Source organism: Phalangium opilio, unplaced genomic scaffold (assembly GCF_054372755.1).
Source record: "Phalangium opilio isolate 3A_F unplaced genomic scaffold, DU_Popi_V2 ptg000009l_1, whole genome shotgun sequence".
In the NCBI taxonomy this organism is placed as follows: domain Eukaryota; kingdom Metazoa; phylum Arthropoda; class Arachnida; order Opiliones; family Phalangiidae; genus Phalangium; species Phalangium opilio.
In genome coordinates this window covers 11,357,486-11,376,638 of record NW_028324146.1, presented here as the reverse complement: position 1 = coordinate 11,376,638, position 19,153 = coordinate 11,357,486, and the positions used below count along the sequence as shown (strand labels likewise).

Below are 19,153 nucleotides of genomic sequence, written 5' to 3'. Positions count from 1 at the left end.
CATTCAAGTCTGTGAAAAGTAATAATATCTTATAAGAAACACGCACGTTGTGAGGGCCTCTTTTAAAATTATACATTTATAATATGCACCCTTCTTAAAACGACTGATAAATATTTTTCGATAGGGACGCTCATTAATATGGACCCTTCTTTAAAATCGTTAATATATAAAAAACCAACAGTTAAATATATTTTTCTAAGAAAACCAGGGGATGACCTCGACGCTCATTACAAATTCCTAACTAGACTTCTTAAGCTAACAACCTTGAAAATTTCGTATAAAAACCGAACGGATTTCAAAGTTTCACATCATAACGCAAAAAACTTTACATCATAATCCAAAAAACTTTTACAATGTGTCCAGCAAAATCTTTTAACCAAAACGCTGTTCAACCGGCTGAGGAATTGTAAGTTATTTTAGCTAGCAAGTTAAAATTACTTTTTAATACCGGATCTATTTTATATAGCGCTTTACCCCAACTCTGGGATATTGAGGATGATTTGGAAGTTGATCCAATCATCATCCACGAGGAGCATGATATCCCAGATGGCATGGAGGAGGAAATAAACGAATTAATCGCGAATTTTGATATGTTCGCCGAAGCGGACGACCCGGATGTCGTCTCTACCGAATCATCCTCGGATGAAGAAACGTAAGGTTTTAAATAAGTTTGAGGAATTGTAAGATACCTAACAAGAAATTTTTAAAACAGCGAAAGCGAAGAACTTTACAACGCAATGATTCAAGAATACCCATGCATGCAAATTGATTTAAAGTAAAGCATAAAAAATGATTATCTAAAAATTAATAAACTAATACATGATTTTTACAGTCTTAAATATCCCTATCCTACATTGTGTTCTTGTTGTTTTTCCACCGAATTTAAATCTCATGTCATTTTTCGTACTACTGAATCCCGCTATATTTTATACTTTTGCGCTAATTCTAACTGCCCTCTTTTCCAAACTATCATCTGCCTTACCTGGGATCAGTCTAATTTCTATCCAATTAACATTTTCCTAGACACCTATTTCCTTTCTAAATATAAAGCATACCGACTTCCCGAATACGAAAAAGATCTACAAATTGACTTAAAGTAAGTTGGAAATGAGTCTTATTTTATATAAAAAACTAATTTTAACCTATTTTTATAGTTCTACCTACGATATTCCTACTCGCTGCCCTAATTGTTATTGCCGTACTCCAAACCACTACACTATCAGGGAAACTGTCTGCGTTCCGGAACGACGTACAACTGTCTACAAGCTCTACTTCTGTCCTATTCGAGAGTGTCCTTTATACCAACATCTCATCTGCTTCTCCTATCATCAAAAATATTATCCTGTTCATATTTTAAATAATTCTCATTTCTGTTTTCTTATTGATCGTAGACGCTTACCTAAATTATTATCTCAAATTAATTCTCAATAAAAATATATATATTATAACGAAACTTGTCTCTTATCTTTTTATATTAAGCTTAAACACTCTATAAGAATCCCCTCTCTTAAACAACCGTAGTGCCAAACATTTCTTAAAAAAGTAGTTAACCTTGACAACGCCCAATAATAATTCTTTAAAATAGTAGATATCTCGGGGAAAACTTTATCATTTTCTTTTAACGCTTCATCCGAGAAAGTCTTTTAAAAAAACATGGGTCTCCCTAGCAATAACGAAGAAGCTTCCGAAAACTAGTACGTTATTCTATCTTGGTAGTTTCTTATAGATTTTAAAGATTTGTCTTTTATACTATAGTTCTCAAACTCCGGCTACTTTGGATTTTCCGCGTCAAAATGAAATGGAATTGGCTAGTATCTATCGGTAAGCGAAAAAATCTATTTTTACTATAAATTTAAAAAATTAATAGTTATATACATTTTGTAGATTTAACTGTTCTTTTTCTGAAATCATGCCTTGCTCTAACTGTTTTTCGTCGCAATATCATATTGTATCCTATACTGTATTAGCTATTAATGGAATTGTTGACGCTTACTATTGTACTAATGTTAATTGTGTTTATCTTTTAAAATTATTTTGCTATTGTGGACACTCCATTTATTTTATTCCTTGTCGCGGGTATTACGACGATTGGAGTACGCGATTTGCCCAAGAATTGGGCTTACCACTATTTTTATAATGTTTAAATATATTTCTACCATTTTTTCAAAAAACATATATTTTTATTATTGTAATTTACAAGTGATTAAAAAAGATTTTTTAAAATTCAATTAAACAGTACGAAACCATTTGTTGAATGCTTAAAACACATTGAATATTTTGAGGATTACGTAAATTATTTTCGAAAGATTTTAACAGATCGGTTAAATTTAACGTGCTGCAAAATGCGTGTAAGGTAGTTTTATACTCGCGTTTAACATCCAATAGTTTTTTTTCAAAATCACCCAAAAGAATTCGAAAGGTGAGTAGCATATTTTTTATGAAAATTCTTTGATTTATAATAAAGTTAATATGGGTTGAAATAAACCCGTTCATGGGGTCTTGCATAATAAGCGTAAATACTTCGGGTTTAATTGTTACTGGAACGCTTTCGTCATACGTAAAGACAAGACCCAAACTTGTAATAGATATATAGATGTTTTGACAACGATAAAATTTAATTGACGATTTCTGCATACAGGCCGCGAATTCAGATTTACGTTTGTTCAAGATGTACCATATTTTATACGGTATTAAAATAAAGTTTCCACTTTCAACAATAACTGTTGGTTCTACGTCTCTTCCCCGCGGACAAACAGTTATTGTTACACCGCTTTTTGTTAAGTGTAAGTTCAAATCGCGAAACATAGCCATATTTTTATAAAAATAGTATTACTCACAACACATCACGGGTATTTTTATTCAGGAACGAGCAGTGCAGTTTCAAACATTTACTTTCGATTGACTTTCCTAACAAAAACTCGGGGTCTTTTTATAGTAAAATATCTCCACTTAAAAATTCCATAATATTACCCTTAAGCGATAGAAATTCTTATACCTGATAATTACGAGAAAATAAAAACCTTGGGAGAATTCACACGTGATTTTTTGAAAGTATAATTATCTACGAGAGAGAATTTTTTTTTTTTTTTTTTGACCCTTCGACCTTTTTCCAAAAATATCATCCATTTTAAGATCGGAGCACCTTTCCCCCGAAAAATCCCTGTTTAAATTCCCACACTTTTTCGTTTTTTATAAAACCATTAAATACCAATTAAAGCTGTGTAGGACGTGTATTGGAAAGCGTCTTTAGCCTTCTACATAAACTCCACCCAAATCGAAGCAAAAAATACTTCTCGGTAATTACACCCAGGTGCATCGTATAAAAAAGCAATTATTTTTTTGATACAATGTAATTTAAAAAATATATTTGATAACCTAGGGGAATTCAGGTGTTCCAATCGTATATCTAATATCATTAAAAAGTATACCCGCAGCCAGATAAAAAAAGCAATTATTTTTGATACATTGTAATACAAAAAATATATTTTACAACCTAAAAGTATCATTAAGTATAATTAACGACTAGAATTCTCGGTAAATTACTTTTAAAAAATATATTTGATAACCTAGGGGTATCCAGGTGTTTGAAATCGTTTATCTACCCATCATTAAAAAGTATACCCGCAGCCAGCAATTATTTTTGTTACATTGTATATACCTAGGGTATCATTAAGTATCATTAACGACGAGAATTCAAAATATATTTTATAATCAAGAGGTATCATTAAGTATCATTAACGACGAGAATTCAAAATATATTTTATAACCAAGAGGTATCATTAAGTATCATTAACGACGAGAATTCAAAATATATTTTTTATAACCAAGAGGTATCGTATAATTATCCATGAGAATTCTAACTTTTAAAAAATTTTATAGAGGCTATAATTATCTACGAGAATTCCTATCGTAATTATTACTGGGAAAAAAATATTTTTAACCGTATAATTAAGCGTTCCCCGCGCGCTAGCGCGCGGGGACGCCGTGTGTCACCCCCCTCCCCCGGGGGCGGCGGGGGACGGTGTATATAAACTCTCGGGATTTTCGGATATTTCATTCGTTCTTCACTCGACGTTCGTTATGGCATCTTCATCTTCACTCGGTAAGCGAAAACTTAATATATCAGATGATGAGGAGGAAATAGATATTTTTGAGCAAATTAAAAACGTTAAAGAGGAAAATACTATCGAAAAAACCGGCATTGTCCCTCGATACGATATTAAACGAGGTTTAGCTAGTTACGTGACTTCATTTCCAGCGTCGCGTGACGATTTTTATTTCGATATTCAAATATACAAGTACGAGGATATAAAAGATAGAGATAATAAAGATATTTGGCAATGCGATGGAAGAAGATTAAGATTTGTCGCGTCTAAAGATAGCGTCGAATGTAAACAAATTCGATCTATCGTGAACAAGATCGCCAAGCATATCATCGATAATCCCGACAAGATCACGAAAAATTATTCGTTTTTTAACAAAAACGAATAATTAATCAATATGGAATCCCAATATCTATTACTCGTATATCTATTAACGTATCTATATATACTATATACCCAATATATCAATTACTACTACTATTTAACATAAAAAAAGAAGACAATTATTACGTGGTGGATGGGATGGATATGAGACTCGAAGTTAATAGATTATCTACGTTCAAGATATGGTCTGTCGAAGGTATTAGCGTGGATGACATGGCAGCTAGCGGTTTTTATTGCATTAGTCCTAAAACCGTTCGTTGTTTTTCTTGCCTTACCGCCTTGACTGGATGGAGAGCCGACAATCATCCAATGGCTGTTCATGGCTACGAACAACCGTTATGCAGATTTGTTTTTCGGTCAGGAATGAGGTGTGGAAACGTTCCCATCGCTGGACGTAATTTTTTCGAGGAAATTGAAAGGGACTACTCGGGACCGGAAAATCATCCCACCAGAAAACAACTAGCACCTTGCCCACACATGTTACAAGCCAGATTCGAAATCGATTTAAAAGAAAAAGAAGAAAAACGAAAAAAAAATATATAAAACTCTAAACAATTTGATAAACTTACTCATTTTAAGATGAGTAGTTCGAGCGATTCCGAAAATGAAGAACCGCTAAATTTAAGTGTTAAAGCTAATCCTAAACAATTTTATACTTGCGAAAAAATATTAGATAAAAAATCTCGAAAATACAAATGTAATCAAGTAGAATGTAAAATTAAATTTAAAAATTTAGAACGTATTAAATTAACCGAAGTAAACGAAACGTTTGTTAGTATAATTAATTCCATACTCTTTGAATTATTACGCAACCAGCAAGGATATAATAGAGTTAGATTTTGTATTCGTTCGGATGAGTTGGATAGTCCGATAAATTTAAGGTTTATGAATATTAATGAATTAACGGCTGAAAGAGTAATAGGAGCTATAAGTCAAGTTGCGCAATCAAATCGAAATTTCCATTTACAAAGCTCTTTAGTTTTTGACGTTATTTTTTTACATTGCGACGTACCCGTTGGACGTCGATCAAAATCGTTAAAAAATAGAAATATAGTAATTTTGGATACGTTTATAAAAACGAGTCCAAATTATATTTACATTGACAATACCGATAACTTATGTTTTGGAAGAGCTTTGGTGATAGGAATTTATTTGGCTGATAAGAGATTCGAAAAGAATACGAATGAAAAGTATCAAACAACGAACGAGTCAATTAATTATTTTAGAAAGATAAAAAAATGTAATCACCCCCTCCAAAAAGAAAAAGCGGAGCAATTATATAAAAACGCTAATATTTCTCCGGATACCGTTAATTTATTAGATATTCAAAATTTTCAAACTTACTTAAACGAATATCAAATTAATATATTCAGAGCTGATAATTTAGAAAAATATTTTGTCGGACCTTTCAAGGAAAAACAAATTTTTCTATTGTTAGTTAATGATCACGTGCATGTAGTTAAGGAATTGCATACAATGTTTGGCGGTATATCTTATTGTTCTAAATGTTTAACAGTATTTCACGGAACTAATCAAAAGAATAATCACTTTTGCGAAACTCGAGTTAAATGTAGTAGATGTAGAACTTTAAATGTATTCCACGAAGATAAACTAATTAAACCTGTTAAATGTCGAAAATGCCATCGTTATTTTAAAGGAGAAGAATGTTTGAATTTTCATATATCTAACGGAACGTGCGATAACTTTAAAAGGTGTTTAAAATGTGGACTAGAACTGAAAGAAAAACACTCTTGCTCGAAACCATGTAAAAACTGTTTACGCGTACACGAGAGGAACCGTTGTTACGTTATGCCTCTTTCGAGAACGTACGAAAAAACCAGATATTGTTATTTCGATACCGAATCGATCGTTAAAAATAACGAACACGTCCCTGTCTTACTCGTAAGCGCTATGCAAGAAAATGAAGGGAGCAATTACGAGTACGAGATATTTCGGGGGTTCGACTGCGTCGATAAATTTCTAAATTATTTATTCCGGACGAAAGAAATGGTTTTCCAACACGCGACCAAACGGCTTAAAGCAACTAAACCGGTTTTTGAAAATATTACGTTGTTAGCCCATAACAGTAAAGGGTTCGATTCGTTCTTTATTCTTCGTGGGTTATTAAAATTGAACATCATACCGGATATTGTTTTTGACGGAAGCAAAATGTTGGCCATTTTTTTGAAAAATCAAAAAATGAAATTTATCGACTCTTTCAATTTCGTCTCGCAACCATTAAGATCGTTCCCCGCGACGTTTTCTTTGGGTGAAAATAGAAAAGAATTTTTCCCTTACATATTCCACACCGAAGAAACTTTGGATTATGTCGGTCCACTACCGCCGAAAGAGTATTTTCAACCGGAACATATGAAAGAAAAAGATTATAAAGATTTTCTCGAATGGTATGCGACGAAATCGAGACAATCGGTCTATAATTTACGCGAAGAATTGGAATATTATACTATCATGGATGTTAAGGTTTTACAACAGGGTATGGATAAATTTAGACAATTGTTCGAGAAGGAAACTGGTTTCGATGTTTTAAATATGAACGCTTTAACCATAGCGGGGGCCTGCACGAATATTTTCCTTCATAAATACTTGGAAGAATTTACGCTCGGAGTAGTACCGTGTAACGGCTACAGGAATAACTACAATCAAAGCAAATCTGGTTTAAAATGGTTGGCGTGGGAAGAAAAAGAACGCGGAATAAAAATTCAATCGGTTCTCTCGTTGGAAGGGGAAAAGAAGATTGGACGATACCCGGTAGATGGTTATTCTTCTCAACCCGAAATAATATTTCAATTTGACGGAGATTTTATTCACGGATGTCCGAAACATACGAAAGGAGGCGAATGGAATCCGTTATTGCAAGATACGTTTAAAAATTTATACGAGAGAACTCTGGATCGAGATGATGATATCATGTGTAACGCACCGAACGCTGAATATGTTAGAATATGGAGTTGCGAGTTTGACGAAATGTTGAAAAACAGAATCGAGGTAAGAAAGTTTTGCGATTCGTTACACTTTCGAGATCCGATAGGACCAAGATCGGCATTATACGGTGGTCGTACTGAATGCTTCAGGCTGTATCATAAAACCAAACCAAACGAAAAATTCTATATTACGATGTTTGTAGTTTGTACCCCTTTGTATGTAAAAACAGAGACTATCCTAAAAATCACCCGGAGATTATTACGAGAGATTTTTCATTCGATTTGAATCATTACTTTGGGGTAATGTCTTGTAAAATATTAGCTCCGAAAGACGCTTACATACCGGCATTACCAATTCGAACCAGAAAAAAACTATTTTTCGCTTTGTGTCGTACTTGCGTGGAAAACGATATACAAACAGCCTGCGCGCATAACGACTCCGAGCGAGCTTTCGAAGGGATTTGGCCCACCCCAGAAATATACATGGCGGTCGAAACCGGTTACGTTATATTGGAAATCTTCGAGGTTCACCATTACCCCGAAAGGTACACCTATATCAAGGATAAAGATCCTGGTTTTTTCGGCAGTTACATTAATACATTTTTGAAACTAAAAATCCAAAACTCTGGCTGGCCTCGCAACGTTACCACCGACGAGGAAAAAACGGAATATTTAAGACTGATTAAAGAACGAGAGGATATCGAGATTAGACCCGAAGATGTAACAAACAATTCAGCTCTACGCGCGTTGGCGAAATTAGCTTTAAACTCGTTATGGGGTCGACATTGCTTAAACAACGATAAACCAAAATCGGTTTTCGTCAAGGATTATCAAGATTTCATTAAAATTATAATGGATCCGACATTGGAATTAACGGATATGCGGCCAATTAACGACGATGATGTTTGTTTAATGACCTACAAATTCAAAAAAGATTTTTGCCCGACATATTACAAAGGATCGGCAGTGTTGGGGAGTTTCGTTAGTTCGTACGGTCGGATCGAATTATTTCGAACTCTGAATAAATTAAAAGAAAGGGTTTTGTACTGCGATACGGATAGTATTATATTTATTCACAAAGAAAGTGACGAATTTCTTCCACCCGTCGGACAATTTATGGGTGATTGGACCGACGAAGTTCCAAATGGGTATATATCGGAATTCGTTACTTCGGGTCCGAAATCGTACAGTTACAAAACAAATACCGGGCATTGCGTTACGAAAATGAAAGGAATTTCGTTAAACAGGAAAAACGAACAGATAATTAACTTTGATTCGATCAAATCGGCTTTAGACACTCCGGGAACTAGTTACACTTTGGAAATCCCCTTTAACGTTGTGCGTGACAAAGCTCGCGCGAAACTACTTTTAGGAAATCTGAAAAAAAGTTTCGGCGTGACTTTTAATAAGAGAATAATCGCGGACAATTTTTTAACATATCCGTTTGGATACTCGTTAAAGCAAGATGCATCGTGAAAGTCTACGTTTAAAATCATTCAATGGTCATTGGACTTCCAATTCGTCGGAGTTGGAAGTTATCCCCGCGGAACTAGCAGCGTCGGGTCTCTTTTACTTGAACGACGGTTTAAAAACCATGTGTTTCAGCTGTCATAACTTATTCGATTGGGGAGGATCGAATGAGACTAATCCTCACGAAGTGCATCAAAAACAAGCTCCATTTTGTAATTATATTCTCGGACTCGATATTACTAACGTGAGTCTGGCTGATGAAGAAGGGGAAAAGAGAAGATTAAAGGAAGAAATCGTGGAATATTTTGACGAATCCATCAAAACGTTTACGTCTAGTTTCGTCGATTTAATTCTCGAATCGTCGATAGATGCTTTCAACACGGAATTTCAACTCTAAAAGAAAAAAAGTGACTTTCGACGATATCCCCGTGGTTTTTATTATTCCGTACGAAGATCGCGTTAATTGGAGAGAAATAAACAAACTCCAATTTCAAAAACGGATTGACGATTTTAATAAACTTTTTGAGAAATGTTTAATGCTTGTAGAATAAAATTCCAAGCCCCCATGCAAATTTTACTGGCCGGTAGTACTATGGCTGGTAAAACGACGTGGATATTTAACCTTTTGAAACACGCCCATTGTTTGATCGAACCACCTCCGGACAGGATAGTGTACTGTTATAAAGAATATCAACCGAAATTTGACATTGCGAAAAAAGAAATTAAAAACATTGAATTTATGGAAGGACTCCCCCCAGATGATTCTTCATTTTGGGATGAAAGTATTAATAATTTTCTAATAATAGATGATCTGGCATTCTCTTGTTATAATAGTTCCCATATCGCTAATATATTTTGCGTCGGCTCTCATCATAAAAATTTATCCGTCGCTCTTTTAACTCAAAATCTTTTTGGTCAAGGTAAAGAGAGTCGAACCATTAGTCTTAACTCTTCGTACATAATTGTTTTTAAAAATCCGCGAGACGGGTCTCAAATAACTTACTTGAGCAGACAAATATTTCCGAATAATAAAAACCTCGTAACTAGAGCGTATGATTTTGTTACCAAGGGTACTCCCTATTCTTACTTGTGTATCGATTTAAAACAAAACATTCACGATGATTTGCGTTTAAGAACAAATATTTTTCCGCATGAAGGAAATATGATTATTGTATGTGATGACAAATAAAATTTGTATATAAAACTATTTATCGTTTCCGTATGTCTTTTATTTCGCGTTGGAACGTTCGAGGAGTTGGAATGGTTAAGAGAAAGCGTAAATCGAGTTTGTTAAAAAAAGTATTAAAAAGAAATTTTAAACGAAAAATTCGAAAGAGAGGACGTCATCCGTTACACAGACATTTACCATTTTTTCGTGGATTGGTACGCGCCAGTCAAAGTGGCGGAGGAAAATTAACCAAGGTACTGAAAAAAGCCAAGCAAAGTCAAATCAAAGCCGTTCACAACACGTTTTATAATTTGTTAAAGGGAAATATTCCTTTACCCGAAAAGGATAGAATTTATATTAAAAAACATCGAGTATATATAAGAAAAATCGCTAATAAAAGAGGTCTGGCTAAAAACAAACGGAAACTTCTTATAAAACAGGCGGGAGGATTTTTACCCGGGTTAATAGCCGCTTTGGTACCGACCTTGATATCTACCATCACTTCATTAGCGAGATGAAACGAATGGTATTACTACCCGAATCCGCTGTTTTATCGGGAGCTGAAAAAGAAGCGACAGAGTTGGATCGTGAAATGAGTCGGATTTTAAAACAAAACACCTCTTCGGAGGATAAACTTCGACATTATTTATTAACTTTACAAAAGTATTTCACTATGAAGAGCCTGTTAGAACCTCCTAACGTCAACGTTGCAAATATTCCACCAGTTTTCCAAGTTCAACAACAACAACAACCCGTTCAACCACCGCAATTTCTAACACCTAATCCGTTTTCAGTATTGCAACAGCCTCCTTCGCAACAACAATCACCTCAAGGGACCCCCCTGGCCCTCTCAAGGTCAACACCGAGGTCACCCTCGAGGGTGCCCTCGACGATTAAGAAGTCATTCCCACGACCTAAACTCACGTCAACTCCGAAAACGAAGAGACATCGACGATATACCAGAGGTGTACCGGAGGCGGAGGAGGGTGATGATGGTGATGATGGTGACGGTCATCCTTATCGCCCGAGACGTCTCCTTACGGGTATGAAATTGCGAAAAGTCAAAACACCGATAAAATGGTCTAAATGAAAATGTACCAATTTTTTTAAAATAAAAAAATATTTTTTTTCATTTTTTTTCTCTTGATTCAATAAATGTATACACATATTTAACATAATAATCACCTCGTTGTAAGGTTTATCTTTCACGTCGTACAATTCTCGTATTATTTCATTAAAAGAAAATCCGTGACACAAACTTGTTAAAACAAAAATAACGTGTCCCCCGCATGTAAATGAACTATTCGGTTGTATTTGACAATTATTGTAATACCAATTGGAAGCGTAGCTTGATAGATTAAAACCGTAATAACTAGGGTCTTTACCGTACGAGCAAAAGAAATAACCGTTATCGTTAGTATCGATATAGACTCCTAACCAATGCAATCCTTCGTTTGAGGATGGTTCCGAATTGACCACGAAACAATAGGGTTTCCGTTCTGGTGGGTCGGGTAAAATATCTTTCGGGAACACTCCTATGAAGTAGGGTCTCGTTCGAGGATCTGTGCTTAAAAAAAGGTTTAATTCTTCCGTATTCATTTAGCGACTTTTTGTAATTCCGGCTCGTAGAATGATCCTTTTATTATTTCGTCGTTTTCGTCTTTTATTATGTAAGCAGTTGGAGTACGTAGTAGTACTTTATGTACGACAAAAATTTCATTCGTCCAATATCCAGTGTATCCTTTACCAAAGGCGCCTTTGTCGGACGTAATTCTCACCAAATCACCCTTGCGTAATTTTGGCTTGTTGCTTGTACGTTTCTTCTTGTAATATAATCGTTTCCATATTAAATGTTCGTTATTTATATTTACGTTTTTCGGAGCTATACCGATTGTTGAATGAACAGTGGCGTTATATCCATTTACAATTTTTTGTAAATGTTTCGTGTAATTATAATTGTTATTTCTCGTCATTAATCGAAACATTCGCGTTTTCAATGTTCTGTTCCATCTTTCTATCATGGCGCATTTTAAATTTCCGTAACTAGCGTACCAATGGATATCCTTACTTTTAAGATAGGCTTGCACTTTTTTGTTTTTAAACTCGCTTCCTTCGTCAGAATTTAACCTCGAAGGTGTACGTTGCTTAAAGATTGTACCGAGAGCTTTTATAATTTCTTTCGCCCCCTTTGTTTTTAACGGTAAAGCCCACGCGTATCTCGACAAGACGTCAATAACGGTTAGAATATAACGATATTTGCTATTGTATTTGGATAATTGGGGTAAATCGATTAAATCGCATTGGAAAACCTCGTTCATACTAGTGACGTACGTTTGATTTCTAGGATATATTTTTCTTCTGGGTTTATGTTTCGTATACGCGGGCTGGGAAATCAACCATTGTTCGATATCTTCCTTTGATACATTTGGTAGAGCTTTTTGTAATTTTCGCACCGATCCTAAACTCGCGGGATGTTGCGGATCGTAATATATATTTTCGATTTTACGCGCTATTCGTTTACTAACCATCTTAGAAGGTATTTGGGTAATAAAGAAAAAAACCATCTGTGAATAAGCTTTTTATTTATCAAACGTAATTGTAAAAAACATCTCTTTTCAATTCCGATACATTGTCGGTAATAATAAGAAATAATTGATCCAAATTTTCGTTCTTCTCTCCAAATCGTTTTTCAAACTCATTCTTCAGGTTCGTCTTATTTAACATCGATATCGCTTGTAGGATATTCAAGTCCGTATTCGAATTTGAGGTGCAGGATACGTGGTGCTCGATTTCGCCTTGGCAATTAAGATTACCGCAGCAGTTGGTCTTTTCCAGTAAATTTTCGGTAATGTCTCGCAAAATCATTGTTCTGAATAATTCCTTGGTATTGGCTTTTATTTCCAATTGCCGGTCCAATTCCGGTTTTATTTGTTTCAATCGACTCCACGTGGTTTTATTTAAACAAAATCCTTTACACGTAGCCATCCACAGTAAATCGTAACGATGAATATTCGAATTTTCGCATACGTATTGTCGAATGTCGATATACTTTGTTCCGGTTCCAGATACGTAACCTTCAACTTGAAAATTTTCCGGTAGGGTACTGTGGAAGCGGGGTAAGACGTCTTGGAAAAACAAGTTTATATAATCCACCAGCAACCATAAGTTTTGATATACTTTGTTACTAATTGTAACCATATACTCCGTTCTCGCATTATCGGAAATGGAAATAATTAGATCATCGCCAGCTTCGGCTATCTCGATAGTTTGTTTATCGGAGAGATTGTACTGTTGTTGTTTCATGATTTTCACGCGATCATTTGACGTTAATTCGTTGGAGACGTTTAATTTTATATTTCTTTCAACACCTTTTTAATTTCCTTAAAATCCCAACAATTACCAACGATAGTTACGTGTCTTTTGTTATTTCTAACTGTTACGAGAAGATTATTATCTTTTCGAGTTGGTAAATAAACGTACTCGTCCATACTCTCACTCTAGTTTGTACAAAACGTTACGATCCCTCGTTATTAATAACTCGTTTTCAAACTCGGCGTATACTATGGCTGTTACCGCGAAAGTGAGTGGTTTGTTAAAACGTATAGTCAACCTTAAACTACCGTGTTTTTCTAAAGAACAGTGCTCGGCACTAGCCTGCTCTTCCGGAGTAAAGTCAACAGCGTATAGAGTGTTACCTCTAGAATAATCAAAAAGACTAATGTAGTTTCCTTTATTTTTCCCATACATATCTAGAGCCGTAAATAAGGAAGCGTATTCCCTACAGTATTGATCGTGAGTAAAATCCGGTGTGAAGGGTTGATCTGGATAATTTTTATTCCCTACTGTAACTGATAAAAAGTTTAAATCTAAGTGTTCGAAATAAAATGGATTTTGAGATATACGCCCATTGAAGGCTGATGTTTTAACGAATCCGATAATCATTCGATTAGGAATTCTACCCAAAAATAAGTTTTCTTTAATCGTGTCACTGTTCCCGGTTTCGATACTAAAATACTTTGCTACAGTTTGATTAATGGGATACACGCACGGTGTTTTTTCCAAAACCATAGCATGCGCTAGCATAATTTCAGAGTTTGGTTTTATTTTCCGTACAAATAAAGAAGCTGATTTAATAACGATTTTATAATTAGTAATTGGATCAGCAGCAGCAGCGCCAGGTTGATAAATTATTGGAAAAGTATCCGCTGATCTAATAAATTTAAACTTTATATCAACGTTGTTCAATAAGAATTTGTTCATCTTACATACATCAACGTGTAATCTCCCTATCATTTCAAATATTTTAGATGCTCCGGTTCTGGTTCTTCTAGATTTCATTCCGTTATTCTCGGCATGGTGTGAATCGGCATTTGTTAGTTTTGTATCTTTGTAAAACATTTCTAATGCCAATTGCGTGTCTTTAGCTTCTTTCCCATAATTTAACATTGTTTCGAAATATGCGATATATGGGGCTAAATTATTCACGACTTGAACCTGAGTATCGTTAAACATAACTTCTATTTGATCAAATAAACTCCATAAGGTTAAATTAACCGGTCCGAGTTTATCGTTTCCCGCGATTTCTACCCATTTATTATCAGTTGTGTTAAATCCTAATATTTGAGCCTTAACGTACAGTTTAATTTTTGAAGTGTCTATATAACTATCAGGTGTTCCGGGAATAAAAAATTCCAATGGACCACCATCCGTTATAGCGTTAACAGTTTGTAGTTGTATGTCGTTACTGGCCACAATATTCAAATTAGAGACGGGTTTAGCGAAAAAATCTAATTCTGACATCATTCCTTCCATTTTTTTAATACCTTTATTTGTCACTGTTTAAGCGTAAACTAATTATTACTCGTGTAAATTCTCTACTTTTATACCCCCCCTTAGATATTTAGGGTTCTTCTTTAAGCTAAAAAATCAGTCTTCTTCCTTATTCTTTTCACTTTTCTCTTTCCTAGCTTACTGGCTCTTTTTCTTCTTTTACGTCTTCCACTCCCAAATTGCGCTTCCCCTATTTTATCACCCGCTTTATGTAATAAATTAGACCCCGCAATTTTAATATTCTTTTTGAAAGAGCTTTTAGGATCTGCTCCCGTTGATATGTCGCCGAACCATCTACTTCCGACACCTATCGCTTCTCGTCCAACAGCTTTTGCTGCTGGTTTGAGTATGGGGGTTATGAAGCGAACTAAACTCTTAAATATAGATCCTAACCCGTTTCCTCTTTGAAATACTGGCCCAACAAACGCCCCGCCCGATTGTTGTAAATAATAATTATAATATCTATTCCGTACAGACATTATTAGTGATTACGGATCCTTCTAAAATGTAAGGTCGTAACGGTTTTTCCGAGTTTGAATGGAATTTTCGTTCCCGAATCTGTCGTTATATCTATCTCAACTAAATTAAAATTGGGTGTACGTACTGGATAATAATTAATTGGATTGAATGTTAACACGTGAGGTTTATTATCTCGACTGTTTTCAGGTCTTGGAATTGTACGTAAAAGCCCACCCCAAGAGTCACCTATTACCTGGGGGTATATGAGACTCGTATAAATGAATAAAGTTTGTACACCTCTATTTATATCTCCGAGATGTTTACTTTCCGTATTGTTCCTCAACGGAGTGTCTACTTGACTCTTATCAAATCCCAACATGTAACCTAATCCGGGATTATCTTTTGGAAATGTAATTGAAAAATAATCCATATATTTTGCCTCATTTACGGTAATTTTATGCCATGGGGTGTTCTCTTTAACAATTCCAACCCCGCATTTGATTGTTACTGTTCCTGTTTTATTATACACAAAATCGAAATATTTTCGTTTCGATTCGGGTAAAACCATTTTCATTGCTTCGAGTACGGTATCTATACTTTCATACGTACCGTGAGGTATCGTATAAGCTTTCGTTTCGATTGATGCTTTATTAACATCTTTATTTACGTCAACGGGTCTATTTCGGTCCCTTGGAACAAATTGTTTGACTTGGAATTTACCCAAATTTCTGGTATCTAATTGATCTCGTGCAGTGTCTAAAGGATTACTAGCTATATATGTTTCCCGAACAATCCATCGATCCCAATCTAATTCCGCTATTCCAAGTACTTTTCCATATTCTTTAGGAAACTTAATAGCCGTTTGTTTGTCTCCGTTAATTTTAATTTGCATAAATGTCATTCCCTCTTTCGTCATTAGTTCAAAATTTATATCATCCCCAGCTTTTGTTGTTATTGACTGTTTAAACGTTTCGAATAATTTTTGGTATATACTAGTAGGTTCGTCGTTCGGTCCCCTAACTATATTACCCAATTTACCACACCCCCTTCCCCCATTTCGTACTCATAATCAAGATCCACCGATCTAACGACAAATTCATCAAAACAATCAGTTATGTTATCCCACTTTGAAGGCATATTTATTTCCGACAATCCAACCTCCCAATTTCCCTCCGATAAATTATACGTTGTAGGTAGTTCAGTTCTATAACTTGTTTTAGTATTTTCAGGATATAATTGCATCGAGGCATTACTAGGTAAAGTAATGTAAAAGGAATCGTAAGCGGGTGCTAACATTGCCATGTTTACTTGTCGAGTTATTTATTGCTAATGACTTATTCATCAATGTACTAATTGCTTTTATTAACTATTTTGATTGACAGGTGTGATACGGTTCCTTTGCATGGTGTAAGGTATGGATTTCTGAAATTATGCAAATTTGGATCATTTCTGACAAATTTTGCATGGCTAAAAGTTGAATTTCTGAATTATGCAAATTTGGATCATTGTTGGCTAATTTGCATGCCTAAAAGTGTGGTAACTTACTACTCCTGTACTAACGTGTTTTTACACAAATATTTAGAAAAAAATACATTGGGTGTGGTACCTAGTCCGGGTTATCGTGGGTCATACAACCAAAGTAGTAAAGCAATCAAGTGGTTGGCTTGGGTTAGTAAAGAAATGAAGGTAGAAATACAGACAGCCCTATCTCCTGAAGGAGAAAAAAGAATTGGACCTTATTTAGTTGACGGTTACTCAAAGGATCCTGAAATTATCCTAGAGTTCAATGGTTGCGCGTATCACGGTTGTCCGAAATGTTTTAAAGGTAGTGAATGGAACAGTTTAGTAAATGATACAAATAAAAACTGCTACGAAAAGGATCTGGATAGAATAGAATTTATAAAAAAGTTACACCCCAATGCAAAGTATATAATAATGTGGGAATGCGAGTTTGAAAAGTTGTTAAAGACAAATGTCGCTTGTAGTACCTTTTGCGAGACTGTAGAGGTACCTCCGCCAATATTAGCCAGGTCGGCTTTATACGGTGGAAGGACAGAAGTCTTCAAATTATATCATAAACCGGATGAAGCAAAAAACGAAAACATTTATTATTACGACCTCATGTCACTCTATCCCGCTGTCAATAAATACGGAATCTACCCAAAAGGACATCCCAAAATTTTAAATAGTAATTTTAACTATGAAAAAAATGCCTATTTTGGTATAATATCGTGTGAACTCTTGCCCCCGACTGATCTATATATCCCAGTTTTACCATATAGGTTTAATGGAAAATTGTTTTTCCCCTTGTGTAAGTCATGTGCCCTTGAATCAAATAATGAAGAGTGTCGACATTCTGACAAGGAACGAATTATTTCGGGTATTTGGCCTTCGCCTGAAATTTACAAAGCCGTAGAAATGGGTTATAAAATTATCAAAATATACGAAGTACATCATTTCGACGAGACATTTCAGTATGAAAAACATGTTAACGATGGACTATTTGGCGGTTATGTTAACAATTTTTTGAAGATAAAACAAGCTAATTCCGGCTATCCGTCTTCCGTTAAAACTGACGAGCAAAAACAAAAATATATTGAATCGATTTACGAATCTGAAGGTATAAGTATCAAGATGGACGAAGTAGTCCATAACCCCGCGCTGAGAGCTATTTCAAAGATTTGTCTCAACAGTCTTTGGGGTCGTTTTGGTATGAATACAAACAAAACCAAAACACTAATTGTTAACGAGTGTACAGAACTTGTACGTATCTTATCTGATGACACAAAGGAATTGGTAGATTTAAGACCAATTAATGAAGAAATGTGCTTATTATCGTACAAAAACAAAGATGATTTTGTACCCACATATTTCAAAGGAAATCCGTATGTGGCCTGTTTCGTTTCGTGCTACGGAAGATTAACCTTATTCGAAACCTTACATAAATTGGGTAGAAGAGCCTTATACACGGATACCGATAGCGTTTTATTTGTGGCGGGGGAAAACGATTTTAAGCCCCCCACGGGTAACAATTTAGGGTGTTGGGTTAACGAACTAGGGGACGCTACAATTACAGAGTTTGTTTCAAATGGTCCCAAGAGTTACGGTTACAGAACTACGGACGGTCAATCTGTCGTGAAGGTTAAAGGAATTGGCCTTAATCGTGTTAACGAGAAAATTATAAACTTTGAAGCTATAGTGAACTCTATAAAAAATAAATCCAAACGTCTAAAAGTGGACGTTCCTTTCAACGTCATTAGAAATAAAACGTCGGCCACTCTTTTAAGTCGAAAACTAGAAAAAAGCTTTGGATTTACGTTTAACAAACGTGTAATTAAAGGTTGGGACACTTTGCCATTTGGTTTTAAAGCGGACCCATGAAAAGTATTTTAGAACTTTGTGTAAAAGAAAAAAATTAGTAATTTTATCTTGTGTAAATAACAAATCAAATAATCATAAAAATTAATAATGTATAGTCTAAAATTAACAAAATAGATCAATGTAAAAAAAAAGAATATAGGCGATTAAGATAACAGCTTAAAAAACCTCTGCTGTTCTAAGATAAAAAACGGACACGTGACCTATGGGGTCTCGCGTCTCTTGCTAGTGAGCCTCTCAAAAACTCACTCTCGAAATTACCTCCAACGCGAGAAGTTCATTTAATTTTAACCTTGCTAAAATAAACTATTTCCTGCAAATAAAGTCTCAAAGTTTATTCATTTACAAAATTACCAACAAAAGTATATTAGGACTAGTTAATTTTTCAGTCGGTTAATTAGTTCTTCTAGATAATATTA

The 19,153-nt window shown here is 34.9% G+C and overlaps 1 long non-coding RNA gene across 1 annotated transcript; it reads left to right on the top strand.

The window, feature by feature from the left end:
- The first annotated feature begins 620 nt into the window (after window positions 1-620).
- On the top strand, window positions 621-876 carry LOC149714368 (uncharacterized). The gene is made up of 3 exons (XR_016369380.1): window positions 621-652; window positions 713-775; window positions 833-876. It is a non-coding gene; the product is annotated as an uncharacterized LOC149714368 (long non-coding RNA).
- The last annotated feature ends 18,277 nt before the right edge of the window (window positions 877-19,153 follow it).